Source organism: Schistocerca nitens, chromosome 1, assembly GCF_023898315.1.
Source record: "Schistocerca nitens isolate TAMUIC-IGC-003100 chromosome 1, iqSchNite1.1, whole genome shotgun sequence".
Taxonomy (NCBI): Eukaryota; Metazoa; Arthropoda; class Insecta; order Orthoptera; family Acrididae; genus Schistocerca; species Schistocerca nitens.
This window is the reverse complement of record NC_064614.1, coordinates 743,146,722-743,164,815: the sequence shown is the minus strand read 5'-3', so window position 1 is coordinate 743,164,815 and position 18,094 is coordinate 743,146,722. Positions and strand designations below refer to the sequence as shown.

Below are 18,094 nucleotides of genomic sequence, written 5' to 3'. Positions count from 1 at the left end.
GGCACAGCAAAGACTTCTGTCTAGAAAGAGCTTTCTTCGCAGCACAGAAGCACTCGCTTGAACTCCACACCAACACGGAGAGAAAAGATGGCAGGCAAGATAACAGCATCTGGAGGAATGGCTGATTCCACAAGAAGCTCTTCCCCCAGGCCACACACAGAAATGGTCCACACGGAAATCACTTAATCGCCTACGTTCCTGTGTCACAAGATTGAGGAGCAACCTGCAGAGGTGGGGCTTCCAGGTGGACTCTCTCAAGTGTGACTGTGGAGCTGCCGTGCAGACATCATCACACCTACTACAATGCACATTATTACCTTCAACTGTGTGCACTATGGAAGGTCTTGTAAATGCTACTCAATGTGCACTGGATGTTGCTAATTTTTGGGCATCCATTGCATAGTTAAATTAACTAATGTTTGTACACTCCTGGAAATGGAAAAAAGAACACATTGACACCGGTGTGTCAGACCCACCATACTTGCTCCGGACACTGCGAGAGGGCTGTACAAGCAATGATCACACGCACGGCACAGCGGACACACCAGGACCCGCGGTGTTGGCCGTCGAATGGCGCTAGCTGCGCAGCATTTGTGCACCGCCGCCGTCAGTGTCAGCCAGTTTGCCGTGGCATACGGAGCTCCATCGCAGTCTTTAACACTGGTAGCATGCCGCGACAGCGTGGACGTGAACCGTATGTGCAGTTGACGGACTTTGAGCGAGGGCGTATAGTGGGCATGCGGGAGGCCGGGTGGACGTACCGCCGAATTGCTCAACACGTGGGGCGTGAGGTTTCCACAGTACATCGATGTTGTCGCCAGTGGTCGGCGGAAGGTGCACGTGCCCGTCGACCTGGGACCGGACCGCAGCGACGCACGGATGCACGCCAAGACCGTAGGATCCTACGCAGTGCCGTAGGGGACCGCACCGCCACTTCCCAGCAAATTAGGGACACTGTTGCTCCTGGGGTATCGGCGAGGACCATTCGCAACCGTCTCCATGAAGCTGGGCTACGGTCCCGCACACCGTTAGGCCGTCTTCCGCTCACGCCCCAACATCGTGCAGCCCGCCTCCAGTGGTGTCGCGACAGGCGTGAATGGAGGGACGAATGGAGACGTGTCGTCTTCAGCGATGAGAGTCGCTTCTGCCTTGGTGCCAATGATGGTCGTATGCGTGTTTGGCGCCGTGCAGGTGAGCGCCACAATCAGGACTGCATACGACCGAGGCACACAGGGCCAACACCCGGCATCATGGTGTGGGGAGCGATCTCCTACACTGGCCGTACACCACTGGTGATCGTCGAGGGGACACTGAATAGTCACGGTACATCCAAACCGTCATCGAACCCATCGTTCTACCATTCCTAGACCGGCAAGGGAACTTGTTGTTCCAACAGGACAATGCACGTCCGCATGTATCCCGTGCCACCCAACGTGCTCTAGAAGGTGTAAGTCAACTACCCTGGCCAGCAAGATCTCCGGATCTGTCCCCCATTGAGCATGTTTGGGACTGGATGAAGCGTCGTCTCACGCGGTCTGCACGTCCAGCACGAACGCTGGTCCAACTGAGGCGCCAGGTGGAAATGGCATGGCAAGCCGTTCCACAGGACTACATCCAGCATCTCTACGATCGTCTCCATGGGAGAATAGCAGCCTGCATTGCTGCGAAAGGTGGATATACACTGTACTAGTGCCGACATTGTGCATGCTCTGTTGCCTGTGTCTATGTGCCTGTGGTTCTGTCAGTGTGATCATGTGATGTATCTGACCCCAGGAATGTGTCAATAAAGTTTCCCCTTCCTGGGACAATGAATTCACGGTGTCCTTATTTCAATTTCCAGGAGTGTATATTGGTTTAATTTTATAAACCACAATGTATGCGGTAATATATGCAATAATGTTTTAGTTTGCTTCTGATACGAAATAAATAAAAATAATCACAGAAGTCAATGTGGGACGAACGGCGAATGTATTCGTTAGGACAGTGCTTCGAAATTTGGCGTTAATTGGCTATGGCAGCAGACGCGACCGACACGAGTACCTTTGCTAACAGTACGACACAGCCTGCAGCGCCTCTCCTGAGTTTGTGACCACATGGGTGGGACACTAGACGACTGGAATACTGTGACCTGGTCACATGAGTCCCGATTTCAGTTGGTAAGAGCTGATGGTAGGGTTCGTGTGTGGTGCAGACCTCACGAAGCCATGGAGCCAAATTGTCTACAAGCCATTGTGGAAGCTAGAGGTGGCTTTGTAACGGCGTAGGCTGTGTTTACATTAAATTGGTTGTTCTTCTAGTCCAGCTGAACCAATAATTAACTAGAAATGGTTATGTTTGGCTAATTGGAGACCAACCGCATGCATTGAAGGAATTCATGTTCCCAAACAACGATGGAATTTTTATGGATGACAATGCAACACCAGGCCACAGTTGTTCGCGATTGGCTGCAGGGAATTTCCAACGATTTATTGAGCCCATTCCACTTCGAGCTACTGCATTATGCCGGGCAAAAGGAGGTCCGATACGAATTTAGGAGGTATCCCATGGCTTTTATTTCCTCAGTGTACATGAACACTACAGTGGACAAACTGCATCCCTCCGTGCTCGAAGGTCTTCTCCGACGGCGATGGCATCTTACATAAGTATAATTGTCCATGTCACAAGACCAGAATAGTGCTTCAGTGGTTTGAGCAGCACGAAAGCAAACTCACGTTGATGGAACACGTCTGGTGCGCTCTCAGGTACTAGTTTCGCGTCCGCAAACCACCAGCCTATAATTTACAGGAATTGCGTGACATCTGGCGCCGCATAATGAAGGAAAGCCAAAGACTTACAGAATCCACGCCATGCAGAATCGATGCTGTATTGCGTTCCAAACTTGTATCAACACGATACTAAACAGGTGATCAAACTTTCGGCCGTCCACCTCGGTAGCTGTACGGCCAACGTGTCGGACTGCTAACCGAAGGGGCGCGGGTTCGGTTCCCGGCCTGGTCGGAGAATTTTCTCCGCATAGGGATTGCGTGTTGTATTGTCCTTACGTTTGGAGCATCATAACTGACATTCCACTGCTGATATGGCTGTATGGGCACGTCCCGAAGCCAGTAAATTAAAAAAAAAAAGTTTTGGCTGGTCAATGTCAGCTCAGTTGAGCGAATGTATGCTGCCAGTCAGTCTGTTGAATATATACACATTTCAAGCAATTATCATACGCAGATAAGATTTATATATGTGACAATCTGAGACATTTCCTCACAATACCATTCAGCTTATTTTGCTGTTGTCACAATAAGAAAGTGTAGTAAAGTATCTAAGACATACATGACGAATATGTACGATTAATACTTTAAATTTGCCAGAAGATGACGAATATTAAACACTTTGTGCCAGAAAAATATGCAAGAATTTTCACAGTTTGACAAATCCTTAATTTGCTGCTTATTATAGCTGGAAATTCGACTTTGTTTGGGACACTTTCACATTGGCGAACGGGGAAGGAATTTCGCAATGTCGCTGGACCATACTTAAGTAAAACAGAGACGGTAATATAATCACGCGTGTTACAAATACCTACAAAATAGCGGTTGCTGTCCCTCAATACAAGAAATAGCGGCATCTGAACTGTGACACTTCTCTTTAACAAGTGGAATGCCCATTTATTTCTTGAGCCAAGTCCATTCCGTGTAGTAAAAGCAAAATATTTTGACATTTATGAAACGTGAGTGCAAAATCGACAGTACTTTTGAACGGGATCTGTCTGTGCTAGCGATAGAATGAGTCCGAAATCCGTAATGCATTTACGGGCAAACCTTACATTGTATCAATGTCACATGACTTTGGAGGCACAGTTCTGTTCGGAGCATCTGAATGCTTACTCAGGGCTGTTAGCATAGGCTAGATCGGCCCTAAAACTGCGCCAGATTAATTACGATTACTTTTGTTTTTTGTTTCCCATGGATTTGCTGAAGAGATGTCGTAATACTGTTAACTGCTCATTGATGTTTAATGTTACTGAAACGGACTATCGAAAATCTACTTCTGTTATCCACGAATCGCCGCGCGGGGTTGCCGCGTGGTCTAGGGCGTCTTGTCACGGGACGCGCGGCTCTCCCCGTCGGAGGTTCGAGTCCTCCCTCGGGCATGGGTGTATGTGTCGTCCGTAGCGTAAGTTAATTTAAGTTAGATTAAGTAGTGTGTCAGCTTAGGGACCGATGACCTCCGCAGTTTGGTCCCATAAGACTTCACCACAAATTTCCAAGATTTTATCCACGAATCACTCTTAACGATCACTTACCTATAAAACCAACCATCCTCATTTTACGGTCCCAATTTTCGGCGTATTCTGCGTAGTCTTCTTGTGACATATTACACTCACTCCACGTATCCTCCGTTCCTGAAACATAACACAGTACAAAAACCTCAGCAAGAGCTGACTAAATTGTACATCACATATAAACAATGGCGAATTTCGCAACTGTTGTTGCGACGTAAACCAGCAGTTCACAACCCTGTCCATAAAATGAGACAGGCGTGTGAAAATCACACTGCTGTATGCGAAATAATCTAATTCGTAACAGCGTTATTTGAATGATACACGCTAAACTAAATAATCGATTATCCGATGCGACGAAAGCAGCCTTTCTCTGATTTTGATCACCCTCCGAGCTTGGGTATTCGCAATGGTCTAATAACTATGAGCAATTATGGTTTCCACTATCAGGATAATTTGAGAGCTACTTCTGGTAAGAGAGTATATGTGCTAGCAGTCTTAGCGGCGTTATTATTGATACATAAGGAAGATCATGCAGTCAACGTGCGGCTAGTCTCAATACTTCGGCCTACATCACCAGCGAATAGGAGTCACCGAACAAACACAACAGTCCCTTTGAACATGTATCTCACTTTGCATTAGCATCTTTCTATAGAGAGCGTATCTACTACCACGGTTCGAGTAACAATAATGCTTAGAAACTAAGGTTATTTAACAGAACACACATTGATACACTGTAGTCTTGCACTGGTAGTCATTGCTTTTCAAGACAGTCACAATGACTGTCCAAGTCTTTGACACAGTGACACATTGAAGTATCGATGCTTATAAAGGAGAAACCTGTCATCAGTTCATGACGCTTTTATGAAATTCCTTCGTGAGTTGAGAAGTTTGATAAAAACATTGACCTCCATGCGTCGATTGAAAATCCTATTTTTTTCCCCAGAAAAGTAAGTCGCGACCAGTTATGCATAGCAATCGTAATTACAGCTTAGTAAACAGAATTCGAGAATACCAAATATCGCGTCAAATTTGTGACTGGATTCACGACTTCCTCGCAGATAGGATTCAACGTAGTTCTTAATGGGACGATATCGACAGACGTAAAGACAACTTCGGAAATACCACAAATGAGTCTTATGGTGATGTTGCTGTTGACAACAAGCGTAAATGATCTCTAGCGGATAACGTCGGAAGATCTGTGTGGCTGTTTACGGATAATTCTGTTGTCTGTAAAGAAGGTACAAGACCAGAAAACTAGAAAAATGCAGGAAGGTCTGCACAGGGTCAACGATTGTTGGATAGTCTGGCTGTTGAAACCTCACGGTAAATAAATGTAACGTACTGCGTGTAAACAGGCGAAGAGAGCTACTGCTGCTAGATTACAACATTGATGACAAAATACTATCAAATATGCGCGAATAATCGTCCGGAGTGACCTAAAGTACAATGACCACATAAAACTAATAGCAGGGGAAAGAGATCCCACGCTGAGATATACTGGGAAAATACTAAGAGAATGTAGTTCATCCATAAAAGGAGTAGTTTACAAAACACTCGTACGTCCGCTCCTTGATTATAGCTGTTTAATGAGGGATTCTTACCAGAAGGGTACAGAAACGATCCAAAGAAGTATGGCGCGTTTCGTCGCGAATACGTTTAATAACGACAAGCACGTTATGGAGACGTTCATAGAGCTCCAGAGACAGACGCTGCGAGACAGAGACTGTACTTGGCGGAGAAGCAGACTGCTACAATTTGGAGAGAGTAAGTTCCGAGTAGATGATGATGATGTTTGGTTTGTGGGGCGCTCAAATGCACGGTCATCAGCGCCCGCACCAAGTCCCAATTTTTACGCAGTCCAATTTTTTTCCCACAGTCCAGTCTAGACATTGTCACGAATGATGATGATGAAGAAGTGATGAGGACAACACAAACACCCAGTTCCCAGGTAGAGAAACTCCCGAGCCCGGCCGGGAATCGAGCCCGGACTCCGGGACCCCGAGACAGCAACGCTAGCCACTAGACTTCCAAGTAGAGTAAGGCAATAAGTTATTAATTTCTTGCGCATACATCTCGCGAAGTGATCGTGACAGGAAAATCAGAAATTATAACTCATAGAGAGGCTTACCGAGAGTCGCTCTTTCCACGCAGTATCCGCGAAAGGAACAGGGAAGGGAGGAAGTGAAAGACTCTCCGCCACACACCATTGTGGAGCTTGGATATGGACCGTCGTGTCTTCTTCAAAGGTTCTATACTACAGTCGCCTTATTTCATTTTGGGGAACACCGGAAAACTTGAGCGGGGCTGAGCGGATGGGAATTTGAACGCCGTTCTCTCGAACGAAGGAAGGAAGGAACGAACGAAGATCAGAGTCTTACGCCCCATCGACACTGACCTCATTAGAGACGGAGCACAAGCTCGGAATTGGGGAAGGATGGGAAAGGAAATTGGCAGCGCCCTTTCGATGAAACTATTCCACCATTCACCTTACGGGATTTAGTGAAATCACGGTGAACCTGATTTGGATTGCCGGACTGGAACCCGAGTGCAAGTATTTGCTTTAACCACTTTGTCGTCTCGCTCGGTAAATGCTGTGGTGGCTTCAGATTTTCCAGATTGCCGTCTGATTGCTTCTGGTGTCTTCTAACAAATATGTCATGCAGAACAGCTTCTTTTTTACCTGCAGTTATTGCGAAGCACAACGAAGGGCGAAGGCTCCAATTTCTGCACTTCGTCTTCCCCTATATTTCATTGCATGTATATGTAAAAGAAGAAAGCAAGTAGTTTAGAATTTGAAGTCCCGTCGACGACAAAATCCTTAGCGGAGTACATGCTCCTATTAGGCAGGAATGGTGACGGAAATCGGCCATAACTTTTCGACAGAATCATCCCAGTATTTGTTTTACGCGATATATGGAAACCAAATATGAGCGTGCGTTCCATTACTTTACCCAGTAGAACTAACGTATCATCTTATGTAATTCTGGTTCGATCATTTGATGTCAAGTCGTTATCTTTTAACGACCTTGTCACCGGAGATCTTTATCATACGCTGCGTTACCTTGAAAAAAGAAAGATCTTGGTTAACCAATGGCGTTACGTGTCACGGGATGGCAACACGTGCTTTCTTCATTTCCAATTTATTCTTCAACCTGAAATTGTTGTCAGACTCGTACCGAGGTGTTCCTGCGCCCTTGGCACAACTGGCAAAGCGGCACTAGCCCCCACACCCACCCCCCACCCCTCCTCCTCCACCACCACTGTAAAACTAAATTTCTGCAAATTTTAGTTTGATATATAACAAAGAACAGACTACTTTCTCCCTCATAAATCACTAACAATAATAAGAGATAAAACGGTTATAATGAAGAGCGGAGAAAACATTCCTTTTTAGGAACTGTGTTTTTATTACTGCATGATTTTATTTTATATTTCCTTACTCTGGCGGAAGCAAACTCGTTGATTATGTGATCGAAGTCAAGTTTGGCAGCTATGCCATATTCTATCGACAAGATAGCTAAATGTAACAGTCTGCTACTCGAACTCAAGTAGTTTTTTTCCTCTTTAATTTGCAAAGGCTTCTTTCACTGATACTGTCATAAATATTCTCAAAGTTATTCCGATGTCTGGGTAAGCATACTACAAAGAAAGAAAGAAAGAAAAACTTTCAGTATATTCAAATGGAAAGAGTGTCAATGCTCTTAATTAGCTCTTTCACCTGAAAGTTGAAAGCAGCTGTTTCTACATCTACATCTACATCTACATCTACATTTATACCCCGCAAGCCACCCAACGGTGTGTGGCGGAGGGCACTTTACGTGCCACTGTCATTACCTCCCTTTCCTGTTCCAGTCGCGTATGGTTCGCGGGAAGAACGACTGTCTGAAAGCCTCCGTGCGCGCTCGAATCTCTCTAATTTTACATTCGTGATCTCCTCGGGAGGTATAAGTAGGGAGAAGCAATATGTTCGATACCTCATCCAGAAACGCACCATCTCGAAACCTGGCGAGCAAGCTACACCGCGATGCAGAGCGCCTCTCTTGCAGAGTCTGTCACTTGAGTTTGCTAAACATCTCCGTAACGCTATCACGGTTAACAAATAACCCTGTGACGAAACGCGCCGCTCTTCTTTGAATCTTCTCTATCTCCCCCGTCAACCCGATCTGGTACGGATCCCACACTGATGAGCAATACTCAAGTACAGGTCGAAGGAGTGTTTTGTAAGCCACCTCCTTTGTTGATGGACTACATTTTCTAAGGACTCTCCCAATGAGTCTCAACCTGGTACCCGCCTTACCAACAATTAATTTTATATGATCATTCCACTTCAAATCGTCCCGCACGCATACTCCCAGATATTTTACAGAAGTAACTGCTACCAGTGTTTGTTCCGCTATCATATAATCATACATTAAAGGATCCTTCTTTCTATGCATTCGCAATACATTACATTTATCCATGTTAAGGGTCAGTTGCCACTCCCTGCACCAAGTGCCTATCCGCTGCAGATCTTCCTGCATTTCGCTACAATTTTCTAATGCTGCAACTTCTCTGTATACTACAGCATCATCCGCGAAAAGCCGCATGGAACTTCCGACACTATCTACTAGGTCATTTATATATATTGTGAAAAGCAATGGTCCCATAACACTCCCCTGTGGCACGCCAGAGGTTACTTTAACGTCTGTAAACGTCTCTCCATTGATAACAACATGCTGTGTTCTGTTTGCTAAAAACTCTTCAATCCAGCCACACAGCTGGTCTGATATTCCGTAGGCTCTTACTTTGTTTATCAGGCGACAGTGCGGAACTGTGTCGAACGCCTTCCGGAAGTAAAGGAAAATAGCATCTACCTGGGAGCCTGTATCTAATATTTTCTGGACCTCATGAACAAATAAAGCGAGTTGGGTCTCACACGATCGCTGTTTCCGGAATCCATGTTGATTCCTACAGAGTAGATTCTGGGTTTCCAAAAACGACATGATACGCGAGCAAAAAACATGTTCTAAAATTCTACAACAGATCGACGTCAGAGATATAGGTCTATAGTTTTGCGCATCTGCTCGACGACCCTTCTTGAAGACTGGGACTACGTGTGCTCTTTTCCAATCATTTGGAACCTTCCGTTCCTCTAGAGACTTGCAGTACACGGCTGTTAGAAGGGGGGCAAGTTCTTTCGCGTACTATGTGTAGAATCGAATTGGTATCCCGTCAGGTCCAGTGGACTTTCCTCTGTTGAGTGATTCCAGTTGCTTTTCTATTCCTTGGACACTTATTTCGATGTCAGCCATTTTTTCGTTTGTGCGAGGATTTAGAGAAGGAACTGCAGTGCGGTCTTCCTCTGTGAAACAGCTTTGGAAAAAGGTGTTTAGTATTTCAGCTTTACGCGTGTCATCCTCTGTTTCAATGCCGTCATCATCCCGGAGTGTCTGGATATGCTGCTTCGAGCCACTTACTGATTTAACGTAAGACCAGAACTTCCTAGGCTTTTCTGTCAAGTCGGTACATAGAATTTTACTTTCGAATTGACTGAACGCTTCACGCGTAGCCCTCCTTACGCTAACTTTGACATCGTTTAGCTTCTGTTTGTCTGTGAGGTTTTGGCTGCGTTTAAACTTGGAGTTAAGCTCTCTTTGCTTTCGCAGTAGTTTCCTAACTTTGTTGTTGAACCACGGTAGGTTTTTCCCGTCCCTCACAGTTTTACTCGGCACGTACCTGTCTAAAACGCATTTTACGATTGCCTTGAACTTTTTCCATAAACACTCAACATTGTCAGTGTCGGAACAGAAATTTTCGTTTTGATCTGTTAGGTAGTCTGAAATCTGCCTTCTATTACTCCTGCTAAACAGATAAACCTTCCTCCCTTTTTTTAATATTCCTATTAACTTCCATATTCAGGGATGCCGCAACGGCCTTATGATTACTGATTCCCTGTTCTGCACTTACAGAGTCGAAAAGTTCGGGTCTGTTTGTTATCAGTAGGTCCAAGATGTTATCTCCACGAGTGGGTTCTCTGTTTAATTGCTCGAGGTATTTTCGGATAGTTCAGCTGTATCAATAATCTGCTATAATTGGCACGAAAAACAGCCGCAGAATGTTCCTAGATAAGATATTACTCTGTTAAATACTTGGAAGCACACTAGCTCGAACAGATTCGCGCCAGTCCTCAGTCGGTATAAATCGGCAAAAATCGGAAGCCTTCGGTCAAATAGCCCATTATTGGGCCACCTTTATGTGTTATTCAACCTTAAATATTTTTAAATTCTCTTGTCTAAAAGTATTGCAACCGAAATTACTGAGAGCTGGTGCAATTTTTGGGACAAAACTCGTTATGATTATAACTGAAGCAAGGTATAGCGCAGTGATTTTCAAACTTTTTGGGTCCACGGATCCCTTGACTGAAGCTCATTCATCCGCGGTTTCTTTCGCACATGACATCCGACGCGAAGTGTGGGGCAAATAAACTTAAGTTTAAAAAAAAATCACATTTTATTCTTACAATGCACTCAATGGGATGGATGAACTTGCTTCTTCATCATCAGTTCTTCAAACCTCGGGACAAGATTGGAAATTGCGACTCACGTCTCTTTCTCCACATTTATGTAAATGTTGAAAAACCCATCTCACACACGCAGGGTATTGGAAAAGTTACGAAAACTCGTAGGACTTTGTTCCCTACTTGTGGATATTGACCTGCTTCACCAAGCTCCAAAACTCAAGCAGCGATGAGTAAATGAATTTCGATGTCATTGTGGAGTCCGAAGAGCAATCAATAAAGTGCTCTTGTTCTTCAGCGGTAAATGTTGATGAAAGTTCTGTATTGAAAACATCTTTGATCACGTAGTGCTATTCAACTTCTGGAAACTACTCCAGAAAGTAATCACTGAGTTCAGTCAAACAATCGACAAACACAGACTTCAACTATTCACTTAATGGAAAGTCATCATCTTCTAAAAACATGTGAACAGCAGGGAAAACGCAGTGTATATCTCTAGAATCTAACTAGACTGTCATTTACCATGCTTACGCTTACTCTCAAGCCCACTAGATATCACTACTAGCGTACACGTTGTTTCTTTAGTCACAAAGCAGATAAACCAAATTACTATTTTTATGAAGACCACTATGACATTCCTACAGTAAGGCCGCGATGCCTCAGGAAGATGACACACACTGTTTGAAAACCCCTTTTATAGGATACTTACCTCACTAATAACATTTTACACACTCTTCTTTTTATATCCTGGAGTAAATACATTAAACTTATTTCAACACAACCAATGACAAGTGTGTCGCCCTCTGCCTCCTGAAACTCGTCTGGCCAGACATGGGGATTGCATCTTTCCACCATCATCCATACCTACAGATCCCTCATCCGTCCTATTCTCTGTTACGCCAGTGTTTCCTGGATCTCCCCCCCCCCCCCTCCCAGCCCCCAGCTTTTACAAGGAAAGGCCCTCCAAACCCTCGAACGCCATGTACTCCGCTTTGCTTTTCGTATCCGCCTTCCTCCCCCCCCCCCCCCCATGACTCCTGTATTACCTCATCCCCTTCCTCCAACATCTCCGCATCCTTTCCACTGCCTGCAGGCTTGATCCCCCCATCCCCTGGTTTCCTCCTTCCTCTCCATCTCACGCCCGTTGTTGCGCCTCTATCGCTGTATCCCTCCGTCTCTCCACCTCCACACCCTCCATCATCTCCTGCATCAGGGCAATTTCCAGCACCTCCCTCTCCTGGATGTTGAACTTCGCCATGACATATACCCTTCCTGCCAATTGTAACCTGACCTTGTTCTCCCTCTCCCCAGGGCCCCCTTTTTCCTCTCCCCTCCTTCTCACAGAGCGGGGTTTCCTCCTTCCCTTCCTGAGTCCTTGCACCCCCTCCTCTGTTGTTTTCCTCTCCCATCCCTTCCCTTCCCAGCCCTCCTTCGGCGCGGCCCCCACCTCATCCCCCTTTCTCACCCCTCCCCCTCGCCTCCTTTTCCCTTTTTCCCTTTCAGCTTGTCCCCTCCCCCCTGGCGGATCCTTATAGGTTTTTATTCGTTGGAGGGAGGAGGAGGAGGAGATTAGTGTTTAATGTCCCGTCGACAACGAGGTCATTAGAGATGGAGCGTAAGCTCGGGTGAGGAAAGGATGGGGAAGGAGATCGGCCGTGCCCTTTTAAAGGAGCCATCCCGGAATTTGCCTGTAGCGATTTAGGGAAATCACGGAAACCCTAAATCAGGATGGCTGGAGACGGGATTGAACCGTCGTCCTCCCGAATGCGAGTCCAGTGTGCTAACCACTGCACCACCTCGCTCGGTTTTTTATTCGTTATCAGTGTGCTGCGTTAGTGTTGCGTTTCAGTGCCGTTATACAGTGTCATCTAGTGATGTGGTTTTAATTGTGTGCGCAACCTGTTTATCGTCCTTGACTGTTCCATGCTATGCCGTCCATCATGTGGCTATTTTCATCGTTCTACAACTTTTATGCTCCGCCCGTACTTTGCCTGGTGCCTTTTAATCTAGTGTGTGTTTTTTGTGTAACATACTTTTTTTAGATTTTTTTCCCGGTTTACAGTCACCGCTTTTTATGCCTTCTTTTCTTCTGTTCCACCTTTTTTGTTTCTATATTCCGCCATGTTTTCTTCTTTATATTGTTTTGCATGTCTTTCTGTCTATTTATGTCTCTCGGCTGAAGAGCAGCGCTTGTGCTGGTGCCAGCCCGCCCCTGATGGGGAATGGAAATTACAACAAAGGAAAAAAAAAACAGTGTGTCGTCGATACCAATTATCTGTTATCTTCCACGATTTATGTAACGCGTTTCTCTGCTCATCTGGTTTATCTCCACAGTGTGAGAAGTGGTGGATGAGGGATTTGAAGATTGCAATGTCCTCCTGTGTTAGCTGTGTGACATTGGCTGAGGTCTGTTGCAGGTAGAAGATACAAGAAATATGAGTTTGAGACTTGACACTGTTCAGAGTTAATGATCAGTGATAAAGGTACTAATATTATGTTTGTTTGATAACGTCAAATCGCGAGATAAACGCCAATAATGGCTTCTGAATTATTAGCGTGGGAACAGTTATGATCTGAGCTTATAAATTCTCTGGCAATGAAGTTGAAACAATCATATTCAAGGTGTCACGTGGAACTGTCACAGAGTTATTCTGGAAACTTGCTTCTACATCTACATCTATGTGTATATGATTATTCTGCAATTCACAATTAAGTGTTCATTGAACCACCTTCAAGCTATTTCCCTGCCGTTCCATTCTCGATTAGCGCGCGGGAAATACGAACACTTAAATCTTTCCGTACGAGCTCTGATTTCTCATATTTCATGATGGTCATTTCTCCCCGTGTAGGTGGCATCAAAAAAATGTTTTTACGCTTTGAGGAGAAAGTCGCTGATTGAAATGTAATGATAAGATCCAGCCGCAACGAAAAAACCTTTGTTTTAATGATTGCAGTCCCAATTCGCGTATCACATCTGTGGCACTTCCTCCCTTATTTCGTGATAATAAGAAACGAGCTGCCCTGCTTTGTACTTTTTCTCCGTCAGTCGCCTTTGACGGGGATGCCACACCGCACAGCAAGAGGGCGGTGAAGCGTAATGTGGCAGTCTCTTTTGTAGGCTTGTTGCATTTTCTAAGTGTTCTGCCATGAAATAGCAATCTTTGGCTTGATTTCTCCATAGTATTATCTATGTGATCGTTCCAATGTAAGTTATTCGTTATTGTAATCCCTGAGTATATAGTTGAATTTATAGCCATTAGCCATTAGATTTGTGTGATTTATCGTGTAACCGAAATTTAGCGGGTTCCTTTTAGTACTTATGTTGATGACTTTTCATTATTTAGAGTTATTTGTCATTTTCGGCACCATACAGATACCTTGCCTAAATCATTTTGCAGTTGGTTTTGATCATCTGAAGACTTTACCGGACGGTAAATGACAGCATCGTCTGCAAAAAATGCAAGAGAACTGCTCAGATTGTCTTCTAAATCGTTTATATAGATTATTAATGGTAGAGGGCTAATAACACTTCCTTGAGGAACGCTAGATATTACTTCCGTTTTGCTCGATGACTGTTTGTCAATTACTACGAATGTGACCTTTCCGACAGGAAATCATCTATCTAGTCGCATAACTGAGGCGACATGCATTGTGGTTAGAAGTCGCCCGTGAGGAACGGTGTCACAAGCCTTCTGGAAATCTAAAAATGTGGAATAAATTGAACATCCCATGTCGATAGCACTCATTACTTCGGGTGGATAAAGAGCTAGTTGTATTTGCAAGAACGATATTTTCTGAATCCGTGTCGACTGTTTGTCAATAAATCGTTTTCTTCGAGGTAATTCATAACGTTCGAACAGAGTATATGTTCCAAAATCCTACTGCAAATCGACACTAGCGATGTGGACCTGTAATTCAGTGGATTACTTCTACGTCCTTTCTTGGTTATAGTTGTGACTTGTGCAACATTCCAATACTTACGTGCAGTTCTTTCGACGAGCGGGCGGTTGTATATGAGTGCTTAGTATGGAGCTATTGCATCAGCATTCTCTGAAAGAAACCTGACTGGTATACAATCTGGACCGGAGGCCTTGCCTTTATTCAGTGCTTCCTTTGAGCTTCAGAGTTCGTCAACACTAGTTTCCAAGTGCCTTCAGAAGCTGTTCCCAAAGTGAAGCCGTAATTGCGTTCTTATTAGCGTCATTAGAATGATTGTTTGAAGCACTAAACGTTTCGCTATTGCTTCAGAAGCTGGTAAACCATACCGCAAAGTCAGCCGCTGATGTTCAGCTCAGCGCTTTAACAGATACGCGCCGATACTGCACAACTTTTACACAGTCAACAGCGCAAAAACATACATCCACGTTCGAAATGTTCCAGGCGCGAGAGGCAAGTTTATGTTCGCCTATGGCCATATGTCGAGTCAACAATGCCACATGCTACTGCAAGATTACTGTAAAGATACTGCTGTTTTCTTTTTTTTTTCTTTTTTTCTTTTTTTTTTTTTTTTTTCGTCTATCGCTCCTGTTACTATTGCAATCTTCATCCGCGTGAACAGTAGATACGCACTGACTGATGCGTATTTCAATATGAAACGTATCCTTGTTCTCGTTGCTGGTCACGTTGCAGACATACGAAGGGGCGGTAAGAAAAGTCTTTTGTTAATAATATACTTCGTTCGAGAAAATACGTTTGAGGATGGGTTTCAACGCCATCCAGTAAAACAATATATGCTGTGCATACGGCTTAAAATACGTCTTTTTAGACGTTATCAGCTTATTATTAAAAGAGAAATTTATTTGTTAGATAACACAGGTTTCAGTGGCGATAAAAGAAGCAACGAGTGGTGCGGGAGAAAAATTCCATGCGGCCATAACCTTGATGCGGTACTTGGCGACAGCTTATTTGTTTGCCCGTCTGGGCTCGCAGCACATGTGCCTGATGGTGTGTTACGGGCGTTCGAACGATGGAACGATGAGGCATGGAGAACAATTCACTATTAAGGAGGTACGTTAATACTGAGTGACCACCGGGACTTGAGCGCTGTTCTTACTTTGCAAAGATGTTCGAAGGAACATTGCATCGTACATCTGAACGATACATGCACTGCAATATTGTATACAGGGTGTTACAAAAAGGTACGGCCAAACTTTCAGGAAGCATTCCTCACACACAAATAAAGAAAAGATGTTATGTGGACATGTGCCCGGAAACGCTTAATTTCCATGTTAGAGCTCATTTTATTTTCGTCCACCTACGCTCAATGGAGCACGTTATCATGATTTCATACGGGATACTCTACCTGTGCTGCTGGAACACGTGCCTTTACGACACACCATGTGGTCCATGCACGATGGCGCTCCTGCACATTTCAGTCTAAGTGTTCGTAAGCTTCTCAACAACAGACACGGTGACCGATGGATTGGTAGAGGCGGACCAATTCCATGGCCTCCGCGCTCTCCTGACCTCACCCCTCTTGACTTTCATTTATGGGGGCATTTGAAAGCTCTTGTCTACGCAACCCCGGTACCAAATGTAGAGACTCTTCGTGCTCGTATTGTGGACGGCTGTGATACAATACGCCATTCTCCAGGGCTGCATCAGCGCATCAGGGATTCCATGCGACGGAGGGTGGATGCATGTATCCTCGCTAACGGAGGACATTTTGAACATTTCCTGTAACAAAGTATTTGAAGTCACGCTGGTAAGTTCTGTTGCTGTGTGTTTCCATTCCATGATTAATGTGATTTGAAGAGAAGTAATAAAATGAGCTCTAACATGGAAAGTAAGCGTTTCCGGACACATGTCCACATAACATATTTTCTTTCTTTGTGTGTGAGGAATGTTTCCTGAAAGTTTGGCCAAGCCTTTTTGTAACACCCTGTATATCCGCCGACACCGGGCAAGCGACTTTCGATTAAAATATCTGCCCTGTTAAGGAATGTACATAATGGATGTACGAGTGCAGGTTGGCGACACATGGTTGACGACAAATCGAAGTTTGGATCTGGCCTTGAAGCGTGCACGGATGGCCTAAGGTAAGGCATCGCTCGCGACGTGAACCTCTTAATTCAGCTGATTACGCCTATTTCCTACCTTGATTAAGAGGTATAAGCGGGAAATCCCAGTTCGAATCCCGGTGGGGCAGAAATTTTCATTTTCGTCATTGCAGTACACAGCTGATGGTCGTCCATATTCGCAACTGCGAATGCATTTCTTTTATTTCATAACGGCTGTAGCCGCTGCAGCGTCTGTTTCTTCAGACATGTGTGCATGACCGAAGGAACATTCCATCGCCCTTCTGAACGTCACAGGGACTGCAATATCGTACTTTTTGGGCAAGTTTTAATTTGGCATCGTATACAAGGACGCTCCATACCGATGGTACAGTCAGAGGCGTATCGAGGGGGTTTTGAGATAGGCTCCCTCGAAGAGCGTAGCCGCTGAGGGGGCGCTGAAACTGATCGCAAGAAAAGAAAAACAAAAAAAAGACTGTTTTAAAACCAACCGGGAGAGGTACATGAGTTCTCCTACCGCTCGTGTTTCATCTTTTGTCTACGGTAAAAAGTTTTGCCCGCGGCTCGAGATTGTAAACGTACATTGTCATCACAATGCCATTTCTGTAGTGCCATTTCGTCTAAAGTGCCATAATAGACAAAAAACTAGGCTTATTTACAAACAGGCGTCAATAGCTAATATGGTTTATGTAGCAACAGTGCGCTTGGTTCACACATCGTTAGTCCATGTAGTTCCTGTATCAATTCTCACTAGGTAGTTATTATTCAATAATGCTTCACTTTTATGAAACCAGCTTACAAAATTATAAACTTGCTTAAATCCGCCAAAAATGGGTTTTAAATAATTAACCTTGGAACTGTTGTGTTCCGATCTTATAAATTCTCTGGGAAGAAAGTAGAAATAGTCATGTGTCAAGGATCATGGAGAATTATCGTGGAGTCATTATGCAGACCCCATCCATTCCGAGCTCGTTTTTTCCGCTGGTACCCAAGGACTGTGGAGTAGAAGCTGATATAAAAAATGGCAGGAATGCAGTTTTACTAGAAAAGGGGAGGTGGCACCCTGGGTAAGAATGCGAGACCCACAGGACCATCTCAGTATGGTTCACGACACAGCAGTGAATACCGCCTTCTCTGAGCTTAAAAGTGGATCGGGAAAACAAGATGACGTCGCCATTGATTCGAATAGTGGTTAGATGCGGCTCTCCGCAAGTTTTGAAAGTCTTCGTATTTGCATGACTACTGCACTTTACATCCATCTGAGTCTGCTTGTCTTGTTCCTGCTCTACAATTTCTGCCCCCACATCC

At 44.7% G+C, this 18,094-nt stretch overlaps 1 long non-coding RNA gene and 1 other non-coding gene across 2 annotated transcripts in view; both read right to left on the bottom strand.

Moving 5' to 3' along the window:
* Positions 1 to 4,293: 4,293 nt before the first annotated feature.
* LOC126236942 (uncharacterized) overlaps positions 4,294 to 18,094 on the bottom strand; it is a 31,614-nt gene continuing 17,813 nt past the window's right edge. The window contains exon 3 of the long non-coding RNA XR_007545012.1: positions 4,294 to 4,393. This is a non-coding gene — a long non-coding RNA (uncharacterized LOC126236942). The remainder of the gene's footprint in view (positions 4,394 to 18,094) is intronic.
* Positions 12,499 to 12,571, bottom strand: Trnaa-cgc (transfer RNA alanine (anticodon CGC)). The gene has a single exon. It is a non-coding gene; the product is annotated as a tRNA-Ala (tRNA).